At 39.1% G+C, this 26,573-nt stretch overlaps 1 protein-coding gene across 8 annotated transcripts in view; it reads left to right on the plus strand.

Annotated features, from left to right (window-relative positions):
• The window catches only part of AGO3 (Argonaute 3), a 547,891-nt gene that overhangs the window by 299,469 nt on the left and 221,849 nt on the right, over positions 1-26,573 (plus strand). The gene's annotated exons all lie outside the window — the stretch shown is intronic.

The following is a 26,573-nucleotide window of genomic DNA, read 5'->3' on the forward strand; positions in this document are numbered from 1 at the left end:
CGCAGTGAAGGAGGCGTTTCCGACCCCATAAAGTATATATATTTTTGATCAGCATGACTAGACGAATCGATCTAGCAATGTCCGTCGGTCCGTCCGTTTCTACGCAAACTAGTCTCTCAGTTTTAAAGCTATCGGGCTGAAAGTTTTTCAAAAGTCTTAAATCTTTTTCAGGTAGTATATAAGTCGGAACCAGCCGGATCGGACAACTATTACTTATAACTCCCATAGGAAAAATCGGGAAAAAAATTTTTTTTAAAGTATATCTTTGGTGTTTTTTAACATATAACCTCCTAAGCTTGGAAATAATATTTTTTTATTAGTTTTGAATTTCGAACTTAATTTTATCAAAATCTGACGACTATATAATATAGCTGCCATAGAAACGATCGGAAAATTGGTGGGAAAATAATATGAAACAAATTATAGCTTCGGTGTTTTTTAACATATAACCTCCTACGCTTGGAAATAACATTATTTAATTAGATCTGAATTTCGAATTTAATTTTATAAAAATCGGACGACTATATCATATAGCTGTCATAGGAACGATCCGAAAATTGGTGGGAAAATAATATGAAACAAATTATAGCTTCGGTGTTTTCTGACATATATACTATTGGTAATATTATTTTTTGTATTTTTAAATTTAATAAATATAACTGCAAGGGCATACGAGATTCGGCTTGCCGAAGTTCACTTGCTTTCTCGTTTTTTCTTAAATTAAAATACTTTAAAAAAATGACTCTTTTTTGTTCCAAAAAAGATTGTTAGTTTGTATCGTCACCTTATGACGTTTTTATTTACTGTCGTCTCTGCAACATAGTCATACATCGGAAATGTACTGGTCTTGTTGGCAGAGTAAAAGGCTATATTGATCTGCGTGTTGGTTTTTTGTGGACTTGTGCCTCATGCGTTAAGATAGACCGTGAATAGGATGGCTATGTTGCGCTGACCAATGATCGTTTTATGAAATTGTTTGATAAACTTATGAGCGTAGTTGCTGACTTCAAAGAGTTTAGGGCGGACCTTGATAATATTAAAATGTCAGTAGGGTCACCTAAGCGCAAAAAGAGCGCTCATTTAAAATCTTTTGAAGTAAAGGCATCAGTTCCAAGTCATAACTTAGCTTCAAATATTTTTACCCGCTCGGTAACGGCAGCTATGTCGGCATCTACTGGCGCTGGGGGACCTAAGGCTTCACTGCCAGCAGTACCCATAGGTACCAAAAGCTCTGGAGGAGTCCATGTTTCAGTGCCTACAGGTCAAGTTAGCTCTATAGGAGTCCCCAGTCTCGATAATTAGACGAACGATGTTCAGATTGTTGGTGGCGGAAGAAAGAGACTCTCGGTTGTTCCATATAGGGAGCAATTATTTGTGTTGTTTAACACCTGAAACCACATCTGCAGATGTTTTGGAATTTATACACCAGGAATTCCCATCTCAAAACATCACAGTGGAGCAGTTTAAATTTCCATATGTTCGAAGGATATCTTCTTTAAAAATATCTGCTCCTCCGGAAGTATTTAATGTACTAAATTCTAAAAGTTTTTGGCTTAATGATGAATTGGTCATTAAAGTATTTTTTCCAAATAGACGGAGAACTAATAATAGGCCTTCCACGACTGTACCTGCGCCAAAAAACTGAGCAGTTTATTTTTGGCCTATCAAAATTTTAGGGGACTTAATATGAAGCTACCTAAGCTTTATGCTGACTCCTCTGCCTTTTCTGAAGACATTCTGGCCTTTATTGAGACTTGGCTGAAACCGGAGGTATCAGACTCTGAAGTTCTATCCAAAAATTTTAACACGTATAGAACTGATCGCTCTCCTCGTAGGGGGGGTGGGGTGCTCGTTGCCGTTACCTCTACTTTAACATCGGCGAGAATATACTTTCTTAATTCCAATGACAAAGAATTCGTTAGTGTTAAAGTTTCTTTGTAATCCTCTTCTATTTACGTAACTTGTTCTTATATCCCACCTCGATCCGACTTAACAATTTATGAGCAACATTTGTCTGCAACAAAAACTGTTATATCTCATCTTTCCGAAAAGGATTTTTTGATTGTTTTGGGTGATTTCAATCTCCCTGACATTTCTTGGTCCCCTTCCACTGACCCACTTGTCTCTACCCCTTTATCTGTCCATGACTTCGTTGACGGTCTGTTAGAATTATCATTACAGCAAGTTATCTTTATACGTAATTCACTAAAAAGACAACTAGATCTTGTATTTGTTTTAGATCCGTCTGAAGTCACTTTATCTAGAATTGACCCACTAGTTGTGCCTGAAGACCGGAAACATCCAACATTAGAACTTACAATTTTTCTTCCCTGCGTTGATACCCTCTCTCCTTCACTTTCCCCAACTAAAAGTAGATGCTTTCGTAAATGTGACTTTAGTAAACTCAACAACTTGATTTCACAATATAACTGGACAAATTTATATAATTCCTTGGATATTGAAAGTGCTTCGGAACTATTTTATAGTGTCCTAAACTCTTTTTTCTGTGAATTTGTTCCTGATAGTTTTCCTCCTAAGTTAGACAGGCCACCTTGATTTACCAATTAGTTGCAAAGACTAAGAAACCTAAAAAAAAACTTCTGTAAAAAGTACAAAAAGTCGGGTAGGCCATCCGATTTTTCAAGATATGTGGTGGCTCGTAGTAATTTTAATGTACTTAACAGTCATTGCTATTCCATGTATTTGAACCGATGTAAATTTGAATTTTCAAAGGATCCGAGGCAATTTTATAACTTTGTCAATGCTAAGCGAAAGTCTTCAGCATTGCCATCATCCGTACGATTAAACTCTATTGAGGCGTCTACGGATCCCGAAATCCCAATCTACTTATAGTTCTGTTTCTTGGTCTAATTCTAGCTACCCTAATCACTTAAACAGGGAAAATTGTATTTTTTCTCCTGTAATCACCGAAAGTTCTCTCTTAAGCGATTTTGAAACTATAACGCCAACCTATTCTCCGGGGCCAGATGGACTCCCTGTGTGTGCCTAAGTTTTGTGCCCGAATATTTGTAAACCCTTTCTTAAACTTTTTCATTTGTCGATCTCATCATCTTTTTTTCCTACTATCTGAAAGATTCTTTTATTATTTAATTCCTAAAACATTTGAACGCATTATTACCTCTCATTTGCAACATTTATGCTCCTCTTTGGATTTGATCGACCACCATTAACCTGCTCGAATTGGCCTTTTTTGTAATAGATGGATTTAACAAAAAATTGCAGACAGACGTTAAATATTCCGATTTTAGTAAGGCTTTTGAATCTGTAAACCACTCTTTTCTTTAATTCAAATTAGATCAGCTCGGGTTTCCGAATAATCTGTTAACTGGGATTTCAAGTTATTTGAGTGGTAGATCTCAGAGGGTTTTATTCAAAAACGTTGTTTCCAAGATGATCTACGAAACATCTGGATTGCCACAGGGTATTTAATTATGAGCTTTGCTGTTCACTCTATTTATAGAATATCTTCCCCCTTCCAGTTAACAATTTAGTTATATAAATTTGACTCTTTGCTTTATAAAGCAATGCTCTAAAGAAATTGATGATCCATAGAATACTGTTCTTCGGTTTGTAGTCCTGGAGTATTTGGAGTATGTATTTATTCCATTCAAAAACACGCTCTTCTTTTTGCCTTACGTGGTTTGAACTGGGATCAAAACGTCATGTTACCTTCTTACTCGAGTAGATTGCTATTGATTAATTTGCCTACTCCAGTAAGTCGTAAAATTATGCTTGGTACTATTTTTATGCTCTTATCAGAGGTGATATTGCTTTCCTAGATTTGGTAAGCCTCAAAAGCAGCGAAACTACTGTTCTATTAACTTGCCACGATTTACATCAAATTTTAGTCTGCACGCGCCATTTAGCGTTCTTTAAAATAATTATAACACCGTTTATTATCAAATATGTTCCTCAACTTTTATACCTGTATTAACTTACTCATTCGCTTCAGACTTAGTTGATCTTTGTTTTGTCCCGCCTTTATTTGTACAATGTACCTTCGTCGCGAAAATAAAAAATGGGTCCCGCGCGTAACAAGCACGTGCTTGGTGTCGTTGAGCCACATGTTTGTACTGTTCTTAGTGCATCAACGTTCAACAACAAATATCGTTCCGCAACCACCGACTCGCCTAATTTGGTTCCATGTTACTTCTGGCTGTTCCCAAAAATCAGGAGACCACTCCGGGAAACGCGTTTCGAGTCGTTAAACATTATTTTCAATTTTCAGTGTTGGGGAACGTAAGAATTTGGTGCAAGTAGTTATGCATAACGTCAGATTTTTTACTATTAGTGCTGGGCAAGCTTTAAAGAATGCGATTGCAGTTACGAGGAAATCATTTTCATATATTTTTAGCAAGGAAATAGCAGAACTACAACGCCCGCGTAGCCGCAGGGAAAACTAGCTAAAACAACCTCGCCCGCGTAGCCGCAGGGAAAAACTAGGTAAAACAATATCGCCCGCGCAGTCGCAGGAAAAACTAGCCAGAACTACAACGCCCGCGTAGCCGCAGTGAAAACTAGCTAAAACAATCTCGCCCGCGTAGTCGCAGGGAAAACTAGTGAGAACTACAACGCCCACGTAGCCACGGGGAAAACTAGCTAAAACAATATCGCCCGGGCAGCCGCAGGGAAAACTAGCCAGAAGTACAACGCCCGCGTAGCCGCAGGGAAAACTAGCTAAAACAAGCTCGCCCGCGTACTCGCAGGGAAATCTAGTGAGAACTTCAACGCCTACGTAGCCACGGGGAAAACTAGCTAAAACAATATCGCCCGCGCAGCCGCAGGGAAAACTAGCCAGAACTACAACGCCCGCGTAGCCACAGGGAAAACTAGCTAAAACAACTTCGCCCGCGTAGCCGCAGGGAAAAACTAGCTAAAACAATATCGCTCGCGCAACCGAAGAAACCTAAAAAAAAACTTCTGTAAAAAGTACAAAAAGTCGGGTAGGCCATCCGATTTTTCAAGATATGTGGTGGCTCGTAGTAATTTTAATGTACTTAACAGTCATTGCTATTCCATGTATTTGAACCGATGTAAATTTGAATTTTCAAAGGATCCGAGGCAATTTTATAACTTTGTCAATGCTAAGCGAAAGTCTTCAGCATTGCCATCATCCGTACGATTAAACTCTATTGAGGCGTCTACGGATCCCGAAATCCCAATCTACTTATAGTTCTGTTTCTTGGTCTAATTCTAGCTACCCTAATCACTTAAACAGGGAAAATTGTATTTTTTCTCCTGTAATCACCGAAAGTTCTCTCTTAAGCGATTTTGAAACTATAACGCCAACCTATTCTCCGGGGCCAGATGGACTCCCTGTGTGTGCCTAAGTTTTGTGCCCGAATATTTGTAAACCCTTTCTTAAACTTTTTCATTTGTCGATCTCATCATCTTTTTTTCCTACTATCTGAAAGATTCTTTTATTATTTAATTCCTAAAACATTTGAACGCATTATTACCTCTCATTTGCAACATTTATGCTCCTCTTTGGATTTGATCGACCACCATTAACCTGCTCGAATTGGCCTTTTTTGTAATAGATGGATTTAACAAAAAATTGCAGACAGACGTTAAATATTCCGATTTTAGTAAGGCTTTTGAATCTGTAAACCACTCTTTTCTTTAATTCAAATTAGATCAGCTCGGGTTTCCGAATAATCTGTTAACTGGGATTTCAAGTTATTTGAGTGGTAGATCTCAGAGGGTTTTATTCAAAAACGTTGTTTCCAAGATGATCTACGAAACATCTGGATTGCCACAGGGTATTTAATTATGAGCTTTGCTGTTCACTCTATTTATAGAATATCTTCCCCCTTCCAGTTAACAATTTAGTTATATAAATTTGACTCTTTGCTTTATAAAGCAATGCTCTAAAGAAATTGATGATCCATAGAATACTGTTCTTCGGTTTGTAGTCCTGGAGTATTTGGAGTATGTATTTATTCCATTCAAAAACACGCTCTTCTTTTTGCCTTACGTGGTTTGAACTGGGATCAAAACGTCATGTTACCTTCTTACTCGAGTAGATTGCTATTGATTAATTTGCCTACTCCAGTAAGTCGTAAAATTATGCTTGGTACTATTTTTATGCTCTTATCAGAGGTGATATTGCTTTCCTAGATTTGGTAAGCCTCAAAAGCAGCGAAACTACTGTTCTATTAACTTGCCACGATTTACATCAAATTTTAGTCTGCACGCGCCATTTAGCGTTCTTTAAAATAATTATAACACCGTTTATTATCAAATATGTTCCTCAACTTTTATACCTGTATTAAAAACTAAAATCTTAACTTACTCATTCGCTTCAGACTTAGTTGATCTTTGTTTTGTCCCGCCTTTATTTGTACAATGTACCTTCGTCGCGAAAATAAAAAATGGGTCCCGCGCGTAACAAGCACGTGCTTGGTGTCGTTGAGCCACATGTTTGTACTGTTCTTAGTGCATCAACGTTCAACAACAAATATCGTTCCGCAACCACCGACTCGCCTAATTTGGTTCCATGTTACTTCTGGCTGTTCCCAAAAATCAGGAGACCACTCCGGGAAACGCGTTTCGAGTCGTTAAACATTATTTTCAATTTTCAGTGTTGGGGAACGTAAGAATTTGGTGCAAGTAGTTATGCATAACGTCAGATTTTTTACTATTAGTGCTGGGCAAGCTTTAAAGAATGCGATTGCAGTTACGAGGAAATCATTTTCATATATTTTTAGCAAGGAAATAGCAGAACTACAACGCCCGCGTAGCCGCAGGGAAAACTAGCTAAAACAACCTCGCCCGCGTAGCCGCAGGGAAAAACTAGGTAAAACAATATCGCCCGCGCAGTCGCAGGAAAAACTAGCCAGAACTACAACGCCCGCGTAGCCGCAGTGAAAACTAGCTAAAACAATCTCGCCCGCGTAGTCGCAGGGAAAACTAGTGAGAACTACAACGCCCACGTAGCCACGGGGAAAACTAGCTAAAACAATATCGCCCGGGCAGCCGCAGGGAAAACTAGCCAGAAGTACAACGCCCGCGTAGCCGCAGGGAAAACTAGCTAAAACAAGCTCGCCCGCGTACTCGCAGGGAAATCTAGTGAGAACTTCAACGCCTACGTAGCCACGGGGAAAACTAGCTAAAACAATATCGCCCGCGCAGCCGCAGGGAAAACTAGCCAGAACTACAACGCCCGCGTAGCCACAGGGAAAACTAGCTAAAACAACTTCGCCCGCGTAGCCGCAGGGAAAAACTAGCTAAAACAATATCGCTCGCGCAACCGAAGAAACCTAAAAAAAAACTTCTGTAAAAAGTACAAAAAGTCGGGTAGGCCATCCGATTTTTCAAGATATGTGGTGGCTCGTAGTAATTTTAATGTACTTAACAGTCATTGCTATTCCATGTATTTGAACCGATGTAAATTTGAATTTTCAAAGGATCCGAGGCAATTTTATAACTTTGTCAATGCTAAGCGAAAGTCTTCAGCATTGCCATCATCCGTACGATTAAACTCTATTGAGGCGTCTACGGATCCCGAAATCCCAATCTACTTATAGTTCTGTTTCTTGGTCTAATTCTAGCTACCCTAATCACTTAAACAGGGAAAATTGTATTTTTTCTCCTGTAATCACCGAAAGTTCTCTCTTAAGCGATTTTGAAACTATAACGCCAACCTATTCTCCGGGGCCAGATGGACTCCCTGTGTGTGCCTAAGTTTTGTGCCCGAATATTTGTAAACCCTTTCTTAAACTTTTTCATTTGTCGATCTCATCATCTTTTTTTCCTACTATCTGAAAGATTCTTTTATTATTTAATTCCTAAAACATTTGAACGCATTATTACCTCTCATTTGCAACATTTATGCTCCTCTTTGGATTTGATCGACCACCATTAACCTGCTCGAATTGGCCTTTTTTGTAATAGATGGATTTAACAAAAAATTGCAGACAGACGTTAAATATTCCGATTTTAGTAAGGCTTTTGAATCTGTAAACCACTCTTTTCTTTAATTCAAATTAGATCAGCTCGGGTTTCCGAATAATCTGTTAACTGGGATTTCAAGTTATTTGAGTGGTAGATCTCAGAGGGTTTTATTCAAAAACGTTGTTTCCAAGATGATCTACGAAACATCTGGATTGCCACAGGGTATTTAATTATGAGCTTTGCTGTTCACTCTATTTATAGAATATCTTCCCCCTTCCAGTTAACAATTTAGTTATATAAATTTGACTCTTTGCTTTATAAAGCAATGCTCTAAAGAAATTGATGATCCATAGAATACTGTTCTTCGGTTTGTAGTCCTGGAGTATTTGGAGTATGTATTTATTCCATTCAAAAACACGCTCTTCTTTTTGCCTTACGTGGTTTGAACTGGGATCAAAACGTCATGTTACCTTCTTACTCGAGTAGATTGCTATTGATTAATTTGCCTACTCCAGTAAGTCGTAAAATTATGCTTGGTACTATTTTTATGCTCTTATCAGAGGTGATATTGCTTTCCTAGATTTGGTAAGCCTCAAAAGCAGCGAAACTACTGTTCTATTAACTTGCCACGATTTACATCAAATTTTAGTCTGCACGCGCCATTTAGCGTTCTTTAAAATAATTATAACACCGTTTATTATCAAATATGTTCCTCAACTTTTATACCTGTATTAAAAACTAAAATCTTAACTTACTCATTCGCTTCAGACTTAGTTGATCTTTGTTTTGTCCCGCCTTTATTTGTACAATGTACCTTCGTCGCGAAAATAAAAAATGGGTCCCGCGCGTAACAAGCACGTGCTTGGTGTCGTTGAGCCACATGTTTGTACTGTTCTTAGTGCATCAACGTTCAACAACAAATATCGTTCCGCAACCACCGACTCGCCTAATTTGGTTCCATGTTACTTCTGGCTGTTCCCAAAAATCAGGAGACCACTCCGGGAAACGCGTTTCGAGTCGTTAAACATTATTTTCAATTTTCAGTGTTGGGGAACGTAAGAATTTGGTGCAAGTAGTTATGCATAACGTCAGATTTTTTACTATTAGTGCTGGGCAAGCTTTAAAGAATGCGATTGCAGTTACGAGGAAATCATTTTCATATATTTTTAGCAAGGAAATAGCAGAACTACAACGCCCGCGTAGCCGCAGGGAAAACTAGCTAAAACAACCTCGCCCGCGTAGCCGCAGGGAAAAACTAGGTAAAACAATATCGCCCGCGCAGTCGCAGGAAAAACTAGCCAGAACTACAACGCCCGCGTAGCCGCAGTGAAAACTAGCTAAAACAATCTCGCCCGCGTAGTCGCAGGGAAAACTAGTGAGAACTACAACGCCCACGTAGCCACGGGGAAAACTAGCAAAAACAATATCGCCCGGGCAGCCGCAGGGAAAACTAGCCAGAAGTACAACGCCCGCGTAGCCGCAGGGAAAACTAGCTAAAACAAGCTCGCCCGCGTACTCGCAGGGAAATCTAGTGAGAACTTCAACGCCTACGTAGCCACGGGGAAAACTAGCTAAAACAATATCGCCCGCGCAGCCGCAGGGAAAACTAGCCAGAACTACAACGCCCGCGTAGCCACAGGGAAAACTAGCTAAAACAACTTCGCCCGCGTAGCCGCAGGGAAAAACTAGCTAAAACAATATCGCTCGCGCAACCGAAGGGAAAACTAGACAGAACGACAACGCTCACGTAGCCGCAAGGAAAACTAGCTAAAACAACCTCGCCCGCGTAGCCGCAGGGAAAAAATAGCTAAAACCATATCGCCCGCGCAGCCACAGGGAAAACTAGCCAGAACTACAACGCCCGCGCTGCCGCAGGGAAAACTAGCCAGAACTACAACGCTCGCGTAGCCGCAGGGAAAAATAGCTAAAACAACCTTGCCCGCGTATCGGCAGGTAAAACTAGCCAGAATAATATCGCCCGAGCAGTCCCAGGGAAAACTAGCCTTACTCGTAATTACCAGGCTATTTTTCCCAACAATGTACTCCCGGTATTTTCTATTTCCACAGTCGAACATTGTTATTTTCCTGACCGCTCGCACTTGTTTTCCTAATGGCCTTCACTCCTCTCACCCTGTATCTTCCAGCTAGGTTGCCAAATGGAATCGCTCGCGTGTTAATTCTTTTGATCCTGTGTAGCCGGCAGCTATTCTCCTGGCTGGTGCAGCTAGATGTCTTTTTACCCGTAGAAATGCGATACCGGCGCGAACTCCGACCGTCGTCGTTACCGGCTTTTCAGAAAAAGCCGCGTGTCTTCGTCGCGTGGAGATTGGTTCCTCCCCTCCCGTGTGAACGTCTCTCTATTTCCCGAAATTCCTACTTTTAGGTCGTGGTGAGTTTCTTATTGCGATCGAGCTGTGTCCTGGCCAGATTTTCATAAGTTGGGTAGCCTTGTTGCGGCGTTTCCGTACATAGCATTCGGTAAAGCTGACTATCTAGCTTTTTACTGGCTTTTTTGTTTTGATTGTTTTCTTAGAAAGCTAAGAAGTCGTAAGGAAAAAATTTAAAATCTATTTTACGCCCTTCATTGGTTTCTTACATTAGCTATAATATTAATGTCAAAAATGCGATTCTTCACAGTATATGGATTGGGCCAATATTATAGTCTACTGGTTTGTTTACAATTTTCGTCTAGTCCCCTATGAGCTCGATTCTGTGTTTCCTCTATTATTATAGCTCCATCTTCCGCGTTTTCTTCGTCTTGCAGAAATATTTGCGTAAAAAGAAATTTGTTAGTGAAGTTATTATTTTAAGATTCTTGAATATGATATAAGACTACTAAACTACAATGAATTCCCACCATTATGTTAGGTGGAAGATACTCTCTTAATATGGTTACTAAGTTCTCAACTGTATCATATTTGATTATGTGTCTCGTCTTGTCATTTTCAGTGACTCATGTATTGTGGCATTAAGTTGTTCCGTCTTGTTTAATGTTTTAGAAATAAACGTAATTGGTTTATTATCTTGTGTTAGTACTGCCCCGATAGCTACGTCTGATGCGTCTGTTGTTCAAACGAATTTCTAACTATAATCTGGCTGAACCAATTCAACTTGTGCTAATAGATTATCTTTAAGCTAGTTAAAAGCTAGTAATCTATCACTAGTCTATGTTTGGGACTGCCATCTTTATTCTGTCCTTTCTTGGGTACCACTAACACTGGTGAATTATAAGCGCTTCTCCTTGGTCTTATAATATTTTCCTTAAGCATTTTATTGATTTCAGTATTAACAAAATCTAAAACTGATAAAGCATAAGGATGTTGTTTACTATAAATAGCACTGTCATTTTCGGTTCATGATTTTTTGAGCCCAAACTTGGTAATTTTTTTGACGGATATTTCTACGTCAGCGTGTTCGGGATTTATTGATCCCAAACTTTTCTTGCTACTTTCCACAAATATAGAATCTGTGTTTTCGCAACTTTTACCATCAAAATATTTTTGTAAAATAAATTGTTTTAATGGAAGTGTATTATTGACTTCTATTAAACTTGTTTCGATTTTTTCCTCACTATCATAATATATTAACTTTTCTGTCTTCCCTTTATACTCCAACATTCCCTCTTCTATATTTATTACAGCTCCCATTTTCTTTAATAAATTAAATCCAATTAATAGATCAGATTCCAATCCTTCTATTTCATAGAACAAATGCCTTGTCTTAAATATATTTATAAAGTGATAATATTTAATAATTGAATATCCATGAACTGTAGATACTTTTTTATAAATTAATAGTTCATTTTAATTCTCAAAAATTCCTTTCTTTATATAACAAGCAGTGGCTTCCGTGTCTATTAGAATATTAAGCTCTTCCTTAGTTTATCTGTCCACTCTTTTTAAATAAGGCATTTCTCTGAATGTGTCTGATTTAAAAAATAATCTTCATTGATGTTATTTAATCTTGTTAAATTATAAGCAGGCTGATTAACTGTTCCTTCCGGTTCCCTTTTAATACCCGTTACTCGAAGAGTAAAAGGGCGCAAGTTTGTTTCAGCAGGGTGCCACGCCCTCTATAACGCCCACAAACCGCCCAAAACTCTGGCCCCTACAGTTCTAACTCCATTGGCTCCACAGCTTGATGTTTTCGATTGGTATTGAATTTTTTTATTTTATTTAGGTTTTATTGTTTTGCCAAAAATTCCTATTCTGTGGCCAATTATTATTTTGGTTATAATTCCAATTATTTCCTGTTCCCTTAGTATTAGTATTTTGTTTGGAATTTATTGGATTAAATCTTAAATCATTTCCCTGATTTTTATTTTCAATTTTAAAACCATAATACCTGTTTGCAAATTGAGCACGGAAATTGTTTGATTCTAATTCCTGGACCTTTGCCAAAGCATTGGGCAAGTCCTGTGGATTTAAAGAGAAAATGGTTTTTGATATTGAACCATTTAGTCTAGAAATTAAAATTGGTAGAGCATTGCTTCTTATTGTTTTGATTGTTTCCTTGGCAATTACGTTGGCCTTTCCGTATGTCATTATAGTTTTGTTTATTAGTAAAGTCATTTTTTTTATTGTCTTCATTATAGTATTTAGTAACTCATTCTTTCCTGTCTAAGGATACTTAATTCTGACTCAAGAACATGGATTGGTCGTTTGTCATTGTATATAAAGTCCAATCTAGATCAGATAGTTCGAACAGTACCATGATTGGTTAGAGAGTCGTGAGCTGTTTCGTAAAATTGTTAGCGCAATAAAATACTGCGGACTCTACATTTTATAAAGGCTCATTGCAGTTTCTGCAGCCTCCCTCCAACCTACGTATTGTGTTGGTTCCCCGTTGAACTTCGGTAAGGATTTTGTTGGGGCGGTGCGGCTTGATCGTTGTAAATAATTGAACCCCCAAGATCGAATGGTACCCAAAACATACGGGAGTACTTTTGGGTTTTTACGCGACGTGCGTAGTTGTTTATTGGATCACTTTGAAATAAGAACTGCTTAAGCCTAACTTAACTTAAGCGCTTCTGAGCAGAGCGGAGACTTAGGGGAGAGATGGAGAGGGAGAGCGGACGGCAGTGCGAGCGCGCGAGATGTAGACATCTGGATAAAACTGCCGCTCGACACTGCCTCCTGAAATTAAACGCCCTTTTGACGTGAACAGATTTTACTACTTCAAGAGTGGTGTCACATTTTACATTTGGGTCAACTTCTTGAATTTTATAGTCATCTACTATGTTTGCATCTGTAGCTAACATTTCTTTTTTTGCTTACTTCGCTCAATTGAATATTAATTAATATAGTAATTAATTCCACAGAAAAGTTACTGGCTGTGGCTAGTCACCTGCAGAAAAATTAGCTGAACCTCAAGTTGCATTGTTAAATTTAATTCACCGAAACTACCTATTAGATTTTCCAGATTGTTCTCTTTAATTTTCAAAATTTTTGTTGTCTGAAAATTATTAATTTTAAAGACCTTATTTAAAACAAGGAAGAACGCTATAGTCGAGTGCCTTGACTATCGGATACCCGTTACTCAGCTAAAGAGACCAAAGGGAAATAGAGATATGCAAGCAGCAAAGCGAGATTAAAATACGCCACCTACCGGCGGTAGACAGATTTAAGCGTTATGAGCGTTAGAGTGGGCGTGGCAAATTTTTTTTTGGATAAATCGATAGGTATTGATGAGAACAATAAATTTCAGTTAACATTTTTATTCTAGCATCAAAACTGAAGGAGCCACAGTTTTGGGCGGTTTGTGGGCGTAAGAGTGGGCGTGGCACATTGCTGAAACAAACTTGTAAGAAGCTCAGGAATCTGCACGCCAAACCTCAATAGCCTAGCTCCCAAAGTTTCCGAGGTCTCAGCGTTCATCCGGACAGACAGACAGACGGCCAGACGGACATGGCTAGATCGACTCGGCTAGTGATCTTGATCAAGAATATATATACTTTGTGGGGTCGGAAACGCTTCCTTCTAGTATACCCTTTTACTCTACGAGTAACGGGTATAAACACAAATCCGGCCGAAAGAAAGCTAATATGGGAATATTACTAAAAAAGGACAAGAATTCTACAATTTTGTAAGTCTACATTTTTCGCATGGCAAAGTCAGAAATGACATTGCATTTTATAAGAAACATGGAACCTGGGAAAATATTCCACGTGAAAAGCCCAGAAAAACGTATTTAAACGACGATAGACGGATTGCCAAAATCAGTAAAGCAGATCCGTTCTTGACTTCGACGCAAATCAGAGGTCAAAGGGTGGCAGATTATGGCGTGAATGTGTCACCTCAGACCATAAGAAGACGGCTAAATGAATTCGGGTTATATGAAAGGATTTGCCCAAAAAAAACATTGTTCGCAATTTTTGGAACATGATCGCTTGGAGCGACGAATCCAACTTTGGGAGTGATGATAAACCATATGTACGACGCCCTCCCAACATACAATTGGACCCCAAACACACGAAGAAGACCGTTAAACACGGTTGCGTTTCGATTATGGTCTCGGGCTGTTTCACAGCATCGGGCGTAGGTCCCCTAGTGAAGATAGAAGGCTTTATGAACGGCGAAATGTACAGGGACATCCTTATTAACAATTTATCTGAAGAATATGCCGATAATTTGCCACTTGCCTGGATATTCCGACAGGAGAACGACCCGAAACACACCAGCAAGATAGTCAAGTCGTGGCTTAACCAAGAGGCAATCAATGTTTTGCATTGGCCACCGCAGAGCCCCGACTTGAACCCTAAAGAGAACTTGTGGGGAATTCTTAAACAAGTCGTTGGCCAAAAAAACCAGCAAATAAAAAACGATTTGTAACGAATTTCGCAAGATTAGTGGAAGAAAATCACCCCTCAACAGTGCGCACGTCTTGTGGATTCAATGCCAAAGCGTTGCTCCGCTGTTCTTAAGCAGAAAGGTCATCCCACTAAATATTAAAGTAAATTTATTAAAAGTAAAAGGAATATTGGGCAAATTTTAACTTTTTCAACCATTTTTTCCAGGTGGCTTAAGTATGTGAGCAGAACATTTTGGAGATGGTCACAGATTTTTAAAGTTTTTCGTTGAAAATATATTTTTATAACTTGGTTATTCTTCTATTAGAACACTGATATGTAGAACTAATGTGACACAAAAAATTGGAGATGTGAAATAACAACTTTTCTTAATTTTCGTTTAAATTCTTGGTTGAAGTCTCGTGGCTTAAGTCTATGAGCACCACTGTACAATTTGAATTTTTTTTAACAATTTTTAAATAAACTTCCTAATAATTTATATGTTTTACTTTCTTAATAAAAATTTGTATTAATACGGTTGGCCGTTGAAGTTGCCAAGTTTTGCAGAGTTGTCGGATTAATTTGATCCCATTCCTTGAATAAAGCCTTTTTGAGGTTATTAACTGTGTCGAACTGGCGGCCATTCTTGTAAACTTTATTAGGAAGTATTCCCCAAAGATCTTCTATATACGGACTGATCGCTGGCCACTTTAATAGCGGTATTTTCCTAGCTGCTATATAAATTTCTGCATTTGTTCGAATCGGTACAAAACAAAGTGGAGACTTCCCAGCATACCCAAATCCGGCCAAACCATTAATGATCCTCCACCGTGGTTTCGTTTATGGCAGACCTGTCGCGGTTGCCTTTTGTCGCCCAGTACTTTTTACCGGAGTCAGGACCGTCTAAATGAAATTTTTTTCGTCCGAAAATATAACTTTTTTAAACTCTTCCGACCAAAATTTGTATTGCTCAGCAAATTGTAGACGAGCGGCTGTGCGACGCTTTAATAGCCTTGTTACAGCGTCGCGTGAACCATATGTAACCACTTCGATCTCGTTCAAAATTTGGTTTATACGGCTTTTGAATACGTCAAGATGCAAGACTTGTTGTCTTGCACAGCTAGACGGCTAATTTGTATCTTGCCAAATTTCTGGTAGACTTTTGGTGTGCTATTCTCTTGTCTCTATCTCTCTCTCTCTCTCTCTCTCTTAATTGCTTTACATTGTAACTGTTCCTGCGTAAAGTTGTCAGTGTCCCACAAGCAACGCTCAATCGATAGAAGATTTTTTCTCTCGTGCTCTCTTACATTTAAATTATTACGCGATCTCGCGCTCTTATTTTTTTTCGTGTTTTGTGCCTTTGTGGTTTTGGAATTTGATCCCAGTGCCAAATTTACTCGAGGTATTTTTCAAATATTATTTTATTTCATTTAATTTCCTTAAAATGGCTCTTGTCTGCTCTAAGAAAAAATTGTACTCTTTCGTCTTCAACTAAAGACTCTTTTATTTTCTGCTGGCTCTGCGAGTCGATAATGCACGTTAAATGCGCAGGATTTAATGGTAGAGTCAAAGACTTCATTGATCAGAGTTCTGGACTCATGTGGTCATGTGGATCCTGCAAGGAAATGGTTGTTGAGATGAGCAGCTTTATGAAGCAGACTCGAGACAGCCTTTTGAATCTCTCTGGTGCTTTTAAACAGCTCAATGAGAGGTTCAATTCCGTTTGTGCCCAATTTAATAATAAAAAATTATTAACTGAGTCGCCTAAACGTAAAAAAAACAGCTTAGCGGCAGTTAATACGGTCACGGTATCCACCCCAAATCCGAACTTGGTGGCTGCAGCAGTCTCTGTTGACGCTGTGGTAAGTGAACCTACTGCGCCTATGGATACAGCTGTTTCAGGTGAAGTCACTGCTTCTCGAAGTCGGGTGGTAAAAAAACCTTCAGTGCCGGCTACGGTGCCGACCGTACCTATAGGTACAGAAGTTACCGTTTCTGGCTCTCAGCTTAGTGAGGTGCAATCTGCTGCTGGGGGACGTAAGAAATTATCAGTTGTTCCACATAGAAAACAATTATTTGTTTCGAGATTCACCCCAGATACCACATCTGAGGATGTTTTGGAATTTATTCGTGAAAAATTCCCATCCGAGAATATTTCTGTTGAACAATTTAGATTTTCATATGCTCGTAGTATATCGACTTTTAAAATATTTGCTCCGCCTGATGTGTTTAAGGTACTACTTTCTGAAAGCTTTTGGCTTAATGATGATTTAGTAATAAAAGAATTTGTTCCCAATAAACCGAGAACAAATAACAGACATTCCACTGCGCCAAAAAACTAAAAAGTTTATTTTTGGCTTATCAAAATGTTAGGGGACTAAATATGAAGCTACCCAAGGTTTATGCTGACTCCTCTGCATTTACTGCTGATATTTTGGCTTTTATGGAAACTTGGCTGAAACCAGAGATATCTGACAATGAAGTTCTGTCAAACAATTTTAATACCTATAGGACCGAGCGCTCCTCACATAGGGGAGGCTGTGTGCTGATTGCCGTTAGCACTAGCCTAACATCCGAGAGAATTCACTCTGATACCCTAATGAAATTGAATTTGTTAGTGTGAAAGTTTTCTTGCAATCATTCTCAATATTTGTTACATGTTCCTATATTCCACCTGGCTCTGATTTAATAATTTATGAGCACCACCTGTCTGCGATAAAATCTGTTCTATCCCTTCTTTCTAACAGTGACCTTTTGATTGTTTTGGGTGACTTTAATCTCCCTGATATTTCTTGGTCTCCTCCTACTGACTCACTAGTCGCTATACCTCTATCCGCCCATGATTTTGTAGATGGTCTTCTAGAATTATCGTTACAGCAAGTAAGCTTTATACGAAATTCATTAAATAGACAACTAGATCTTGTGTTTGTTTCAGACCCGTCTGAAGTCACGGTATCTAGAATTGACGCTCTTGTTGTACCTGAAGACCGATATCATCCAACAATGGAATTGACAATCTGCCTCCCATGCGTTGATACCCTCTCTCTTTTAGTTTCTCAAACTAAAGTGAGATGTTTCCGAAAATGTAACTATAAAAAACTTAACGACATGATTTCTCAATATAATTGGACAGAATTGTACAATTGTGTGGACATTGAAAGTGCCACTGAACACTTCTATATAGTGTTAAATACCTTTTTTAATGAATGCGTTCCTGATAGGTTTCCTTCAAAGACAAACAGGCCACCTTGGTTTACCAATGCGCTTCAAAGACTTAAAAACCTTAAGACAAACACTTATAAAAAGTATAAGAAATCGGGTAAGCCATCTGATTTTTCGAAATATGTGGTGGCTCGATCGGATTTTAATGTTCTCAATAGTCATTGCTATTCTATGTATTTAAGTCGATGTAAATTTGAATTTTCAAATGATCCGAAGCAGTTTTATAACTTTGTCAATGCCAAGCGTAAGTCGTCAGCATTGCCTTCATCGGTACGTTTTAACTCAATGGAGGCATCGACGGATTCTGAAATTGCTGATTTATTTGCCGAGTTTTTCCAAACTACTTATAGTTCGGCTGCTTGGTCAAATTCTAACTACCCTAATCCCTTAAATAAGGCAAATTGTATCTTTACCCCTGAAATTACGGAAATTTCTCTCGTAAGAGACTTAGAAAAAACAACGCCAACTTATTCTCCCGGTCCTGATGGACTCCCCGGGTGTGTGCTTAAGTTTTGTGCGTCAACCATATGTAAACCGATTCTTAAACTTTTTAATTTGTCGGTTGGCCGTTGAAGTTGCCAAGTTTTGCAGAGTTGTCGGATTAATTTGATCCTATTCCTTGAATAAAGCCTTTTTGAGGTTATTAACTGTGTCGAACTGGCGGCCATTCTTGTAAACTTTATTAAACTTTACGGACTGATCGCTGGCCACTACAATAGCGGTATTTTCCTAGCTGCTATATAAATTTCTGCATTTGTTCGAATCGGTACAAAACAAAGTGGAGACTTCCCAGCATACCCAAATCCGGCCAAACCATTAATGATCCTCCACCGTGGTTTCGTTTATGGCAGACCTGCCGCGGTTGCCTTTTGTCGCCCAGTTCTTTTTACCGGAGTCAGGACCGTCTAAATGAAATTTTTTTCGTCCGAAAATATAACTTTTTTAAACTCTTCCGACCAAAATTTGTATTGCTCAGCAAATTGTAGACGAGCGGCTATGCGACGCTTTAATAGCCTTGTTACAGCGTCGCGTGAACCATATGTAACCACTTTGGTTTATACAGCTTTTGAATACGTCAGATGCAAGACTTGTTGTCTTGCACAGCTAGACGGCTAATTTGTATCTTGCACCGCTCGTCGATTTCAGTGGGCCTGCCGCTTCGCTTTATTTTCCATTACTTTCCGGATTTTTAAAAAAGTTACTAATTGTATTCCTGTGCCTATTTAATCTGGCAGCAACATAAGAAATGGTCGGGCCAAATTCAGCCAGTCCTTTGATTATGCCCCGAACTTCCTTTGACAAATGTAAACCACGTGGCGTAAAGTCAAACTTTGTATTAACAATTTATTCTACAAGAATAAACAGTCTATTTTACTTACGTTCCGCTGATTTAAAAATATTGTTAGATCACACTTCTTAGCTTACTCGCTATCAATAACATAATAATCTCAATTTGCACATATACTTATTTCCTATAAAAAACAAAAGTTTCAGCACATGTTATTATAAACTGTACAGCGAGTGAAGCCCAAAGAGGACCATTGAATTAGATGATGTTCATATAAGATAAGAATACAAAAACGTATTTACAAAAACTGTACCGTTAATTTTAGAGAAAATAAAAGCAAATTAAAAAGTGCACATATACTTATTTCCCTGAGGTATATAAATACAGCTGTGTTCACTAAAATAGCAGTACGACAGAAGCGAAACTATATAACGGTTTATTAGCATAGTCCTTTTCGTTGGTTAATCGCTAGTACATTTCTTTTGTAGAATGGATCATATAGATACAAAACAAGCAAAAACCCCATTAGATTTGGTCTGTTTTTGGGTTTCTTTCATATTTTTGCACACGGACACAACATTTCGGCTGTTCACTAAAATAGCAGTTTTTGATTTTCTTCCTGGAAAAGTCCTGAAAATTTTTGTAATTTGGTAAAATTAGGTTTTTAATGAAGACCATTATTATAAATTTCTACAGTTAAACTGTAGAAAAAAATTAACTTTAATGGGTATATGACCTCATTGCTTCAAGGGAGAAAGGAAAAATTGATTGAGCTTAGAAAGGAGGGCAAAACGTATCAATATATTCAAAGTCCCTTAAAATGTACAGCCAATATGAGTTACAATGCCATAAACTATGAACCGAAGCCCGAAAAACGTTATGCGATACGGAAAACCACAATTATAGAGGACGTTTGAAAAGTGCGCTTTAGCAAAACTTATCCTTTTGCATCCTGTAGGACTATAAAAGCGGATGTGAGCTTGGGAATCAGGGATGGCAGTATTCTCCGAAGTCTGTTCGATGAAAATTTGAATGCTAGAAGTCCACCAAAGGAGCCATTACTTGGTAAAAGACACCCCAAAGACAAGTTGAAGTTTGGCAAAAGCCACTTGAACTAGCCACTTTCAAAAGGTCGATATATCCTTTGGACAGATGAGTCTTAGCTGGTGTTTTTTGGTGGAACAGGTTCAAAATAGTATGTCCGTCGACCCCCAAACACCGGGTACCACCCAAAATAAAATCTCAAGACCGTTAAGCAGATGGCCTTAAAATCATGGTATGGGCAAATTTCTCATAGAGCGGTGTGGGCCCCATACGTTTGATCGATGAGATCATGGACCAACATGTTTACGTAAATATACTGAGAAACATCATTCTGTCGTATACTGATGATGAAATGTCCTTAATATGGACATTTCAGCAGGACAATGATCCTAAACACACCAACAAGTTGGCCACACCAACATTTAGCCAAAAACAAATTGACGTAATGCCTTGTCCAGCACAGTCCCCGGATTTAGATCCGATTGAAAACTTATCGAGGGACATAAGCGTTTTGTTGTCAAGAAATCTCCGACTTCTTAGCCGCAGCTTTGGCAAGTTGTGCAGGAGGGAAGGGGTCAGATTTCCCGCAAATGTTGCAAGGACTTGGTGGACTCCATGCCACGTAGGGTTTAGCCTGTAATAGCCAATAAAGGCCATACAACAAAATATTTGGTCATAATCAAATCGATATTTAGTAGGATTAAGTTATTAATGAGCCTAATTGAATTTTATCATATTTTTCTTTTAAGACTGCTATTTCAATGAACACCATAATTCAGTCTTTCTTTTTTGTTATTATCCATATTTGCTAAAATATTGAAGTACCCAACAGGAAAAGACAGCTAAATTATTTAAAAATAAATAATTAAAACTGTTGTATTTAAGTTTTGTTTCAATGATGTGTTTATAATAGTCATATGACTGGTATTGAGTTAAGGGGCCCTGAAAATTAATGCTGGGTTGGGAGGTCGTTGCGTTGTAGGCGGTATCTGCTGGAAACTTGATTCAAGCCTCTTGCTAGACTATTTGGGTGCACAGAGAGTTTTTCATTGTAGGTCGATTTTTGATGGTCTTTTTCATCTTTTACAGCAAGAATGCCAAGGTCCCTGTGGATGTTTTGGTTGCGAACATACCATGGTGCCCGCTTTCCCCCATAGCTGGGAGCCATATGTCCAGATGGGCTTGAGAGTGGAGTTGTAGAGCAGGAAGCTGCTGGCTTTTAGTTTTAGATGTAGTTTCTTGCGTTCGATCTATCTTTTCCAGATTAGTCGTCTGTCAAGGTGGACGCCGAGGTACGTTACTTCGTTGACTTCGGGAATGTGCCTACTATTCAATGATAGTGGATGACATGCTTGCCTGTTGATAGTAAGCGTCGTGTTTACATTTTTCTTCAGTTTTTTTTAATAAGCCATTCAAATAGCCACCTCTTGTTGTTGGTGGCCTGGGCACCTTGAGCGACTTAGGATTGCAGTGTCGCGAGCGAACGTAGATGTTGTTAGCTGTTTGTTTGTAGGAATAAACTTTGTGTATATGGTATGGAACAGATGAGGCCCTAGTGCGCTTCCTTGCAGAATCCAGCTTCGATAACGTAGTCGTCAGATGTTGTTGAATTCCACTTTACTGCGATGATTCTGTTGCAGAGATACGACTCAGTAGCTTTTGAGTGTAGTCATGCAAGTGTGTTTTGATTTTGTGCAGAGGGCATTGAGCCATACTCGATCGAAGGCTTGATCAAACGCTGTGCGTATTTCTAATGTTATTCTGTTAACTTCTTTGATTGTTCCATGATTTTGACGGAAGCGAAATTAATGAGCAGGGATAACATTGTGAGCTCCTAGATATGGTATTATGCGAGTTAGGAGGAATTTTTCGAACAACTTAGACAGACACGATAATAAACTTATTGGTCTGTAGGATGACGGAGTTGTGTGGTCTGAAGAGCTTACAAATAACATCAATAGCAGAGTTTGGAAGTTCAATTAACATTTTTGGTTATTAGGTCAAAGCCCGGGGCCTTTTTCTGTTTCAGTTCCCAATTGACCTTTGGCTAAAACAATGTTGGTAGAGAATTAGTTTCAGATTGGATTTGTGGTAGGATAACTGAATCAGTGGCAGGGTTCGGCTGGAAGACTGAGATGTAAAGCAAAAGTTTCGGCTCTGTCTTCGTCGCTGCGGACCCAGCTGCCAGATGAATTTCTTATCGGAGTGACTGTTTCGATTGTAGAGCTAAGGTTTGGGTAAGCCCTCCACAGAGGTTGTTTTGTAGTGGTTTGGCGAAAGTTTTTTAATGTACCGCAGCTGTGCATTTTCTGTTTCTTGCTTTAAAGCTCGATTTAGTGTGCTTCCTTAAGACGTTGTTTTGATGACGGCGATCTATTGGTTTGCCAGGCACGTCGCAGGCGCCTCTTTTCTAGGACTAGCCGTTCAATTTGCAGATTTTCAAGTGGTTGGCTTGTACGTCCCTGCCTTGTGGTGTTGAGATAGTGGCTGCCTCCACGAATACTTCTTCAAGAGCATCTGTAGAGCAGTCGATGTCCGCTTCGATGTTGAAGTGAGGGGTTAATTTATGTGTGAGCTTACATACTTTTTATATTTTAACCAGTTGGTTCAGTGCGACGTCAGCCTGAGGGGGTGATCTGTAGTTTTTGTGCTTTGAAGAAGAGTTACCAGCACTGGCGAATGGTCTGACGACAGGTCCGAAAGCGCTTTGGCGCTTAATTTATTGCGGGGAACGTTTTTTGTCACCGCAAAGTCTATTAGGTCTGGAACTTTCCTGGGGTCTATTGGCCAGTATGTGGGGCTGCCGGGGGAAACATAGTCTAATTTGTTGTTCGGTTTTATGATTGCATTATATAATTGCCTTTCTTTGGGAGTCATAAGGTGTGACCCCCAGTGCGTGTGTTTGGCATTATAGTCCCCTGCAGCTATAAAGCGATCTCCAAGCAAGTTGTGGAAGAAATTGTAAAGCGAGTCGGGCAGTTGACAGCGGCTATGGTGAGGTTTCCGTTGCCTGACTGCACTTTGATAGACGTGGCTTGCAAGTAATTAGTTGAAAACCTTTGGTGAAAGTGGTGCTTGATGCGTTCCCTGATTAGAATGCCGGTTCCGCCATGGGCTTTACCATCTGGATGGTCTGTGCGGTAGAAAGTGTAGCCTTCTATTTGGAAGTTGTATTTGTTTGTGAGGTGCGTCTCTACCAGTAGCATAATGTCGATATGATTATCATTCAGGAACTGTGTTACTTCAAGGTGTTGCCGTGAAACGCCATTGGCGTTCCACATTGTTATTCGTAGATTTGACATCTGTTATTTGGAGTGCTTAGCTGCAAGTAGCTGTAACACCATGTTCTGTTTTTGAACCAGTGTTTGCATGGTCGTTTTCATGAATGAAATGAATTACATTTAGGGTATTCAATTGCGTTGCAAACGTTTGAAGAGTGTAAAAGTGTAAGCAGTTCCTACAACAATTTCCATACAAAATAGTTTTCAAGGCCTACAACACCCCAGCCTATGTATACAAATCTGTTGTACTTGTGTAGAAATAGGGGGTTAATAATAGGTAGGAATTTTATCTAAAATACTTAAAGTATACTGAAAAGTTGGGTTTAAATCCATGGAAATGACATTAAAAGAAAAGAAACAAATTTGAATTTTAAATGCAAAAGAAAAACATTTGTCTTCTATAAAACAAAATCATTGAATAACAATTTCAATGGAAGAAAAACCCTCAAGAAAGCGAGCCAGAGAGGTCGAAACTAAGCGATGGTCTGAGAGCGAAGTTAATAAAGTCCTACATTATATGTTGGAGCAATACAAAAATTTAAAAGTTACCTTTCTATTGTACGTCAATTTCCTGCAACGTTATTTTAAAATAGAGGGCGTTCATAATTCTCGTCTGGCAAACTTACAAAGTTTACACTTTTACAACGCAATTGAATACCCTAATTACACTTTGTTGCATGGTGACCGTCATAGATTTCAAAGTGCTTTGTGACTGTACTTGGATCTGCTGAGCCTTTCCTAGATTAGACTGGAGTGGGTTTCCCGTCCCTGATCAAAGGGCATCGGCGTATGAGAAGCCCTTCTGGCTACTTAGTTGCAGCCGTGCGGAATAGTACTTCCGGCGAGTAAGTGTACGCATTTTGGGTATTCTGATGACGCGTTGCTGTCACTTTTCGCATGCGGTCCTTCATCTCTTTGTAGATCGGACAGCCCTTGTAGTGTAGCCGTGTGGTTACCTTGGTAGCTAACGCATTTTTTCTTTTTGGGGTCTTCTTTGTTGGCAGGGCAGTAAGCCCTTGAAGTGAACAGTATGCCTTGACGTGTCCATACTCCTGACAATTTGTGCATTGCACTGGGCCGTTTCTTTTACGATATGTGGCTCTTCCACGTTAATTCTTTAGTGCATTAAGTATTTCAGGCTATAAATGGGGTGCACTTCATTTTACTTCAAGACTCTGTTGGCTGGATCCAGCTTGACCCTGAAGGATGGTTGCGGTTCTTTTTTCCTGTTTATAATGTTACTGACGATCTTTGCAGAAAACCCTTTTTTCCTTGAGAGCATCAATAACTTCCTTGGCGGTTACGTCGTGCTCGATTCCTTTTAGTACCACTTGCAGGCCCTTGCAACTTTTTAGTTGGTACGTGTAGTAGCTTTTCCTAGCTTCCTGCAGGTATTTGGATACTGCTCGGAAATATTCTTCAGTTTTGCTCTGAAGCTTGGTTTCATGGATATCCCCTTTTGTGACCGGAACAACATAAAAGTTTCCGTACCCGGTCAGCGCAACAATTTTGTTGACCAGGGCGTACGAGATTTTCTCCCTAATGTAAATTGGTGGGGTCTTAGGTTTCGGTTGGGTCTCCTGAGCACGTTTTGGTTCATTTTCAGCTAGAAGCGCAAATCTATTGCTGTTGGATCTTTCGGATAATTTATTGTCTATCTGGACTCGGTTTATTTTGGACTTGTTACCTACCGCGGTGTTCTGCGGGCTAGACTTACGCTTGATAAGGATGTACCGATCTAGTCCGTATGGCCGGACCAGCTTGCTGAATTTTGTTTTGGTTTTGATTTGTTGTCGTGGTTTTTGTTGCCGTTGTTTTTAGCGTTACGTTCGACGACTTTGTAGTCGATGCCGAAATAATAGCCGTAGCTGTGGTTGTTGTTGGTTTTTTTGACGCAGCTATAGTTGTTGCTGATAAATTTAGTGCAAGTGCAGAAGTTGCTGCATGTTGTTGGTGCGCTAGGGGTCAAGACTGATGGTAGGGGGTTTTGCACTGATAACTTCACGCCGTCGGAGTAGGAGTAGCAGTAGATAGACATGGTGCGCAGGATCGCACTCTTTGGCTATCGACCGTCAGTAAGGTCGTTTTTTGCACTTCGCTATCACACGTTGAAAAGTAACCGTCTCTTCGGTTCCCAGAGCTTAGTCGCTCTTTATTTTGTTTGTTGCTCATTGAGCTTTTTTAGCATGACACTTATTTATTGAAAAAAAATAAAATAAATATACCCTTGTTTAAGTCGTTACCCTGATTTTATGAGTTGTAACCGAAATTTTTATTTATTGTATCATCATTTTATTCAGCAAATTTCTTGCTCTTTTCCTGGAGCTCGCACGAGACACGTCCGCCCACTTCAACGGCAAGTTTGGTTTCCGGAATAACATAAACCCCATTAAATTGATCAATATTGAAATTCAAATTTCAGGGGCAAAGCTGTTACTCTCCAAATCAAACTGATGAAGCCTCCAGTTAAGGAGGTAGCCAAAAAGTTAGAGTCCAACCAAATTATTTCAAGGTTTGTTTTCGACTGACTTCATGTGTACAAAATTCATATTCACAAGCATCGGAATTACACTTTTCGTGGTTACAGACTTCGTGGTTAATATAAGAATAAAGAAAACAGTATAAGATTGTTACACCTATCGAACCTTGATTAGGGTTTCGTATTATAGAATAACATATTGGTGTTCAAATTAAACACAAACGTTAAACAAGCAAAATAAAATCTATTTTTCCATTTTGTCCAAATGCCTTGCCTGGTTTGATTCGACAGTAACTTTAAAATGGTACACGTTTCACAATATCAACAGACACACAATAAACTCGGCAATATTAAAGCCTGACATTATAGTTGTTAACTAAAACATATATCACCTAAATTGGTAAATTGTAACTCGAGATAAATATAAAAATACCAAAAAATAACACCAAGAAATTTCTGATATAAAATTATTTTAAAAAATTATCCAAAACCAATTTTTGACGTTTTTCTGTGATTGAAGGGCTCAACACTATCAGGAACTACCATCATCCTTTG

This window comes from Drosophila suzukii, chromosome 3 (genome assembly GCF_043229965.1).
Source record: "Drosophila suzukii chromosome 3, CBGP_Dsuzu_IsoJpt1.0, whole genome shotgun sequence".
NCBI classification, from domain to species: domain Eukaryota; kingdom Metazoa; phylum Arthropoda; class Insecta; order Diptera; family Drosophilidae; genus Drosophila; species Drosophila suzukii.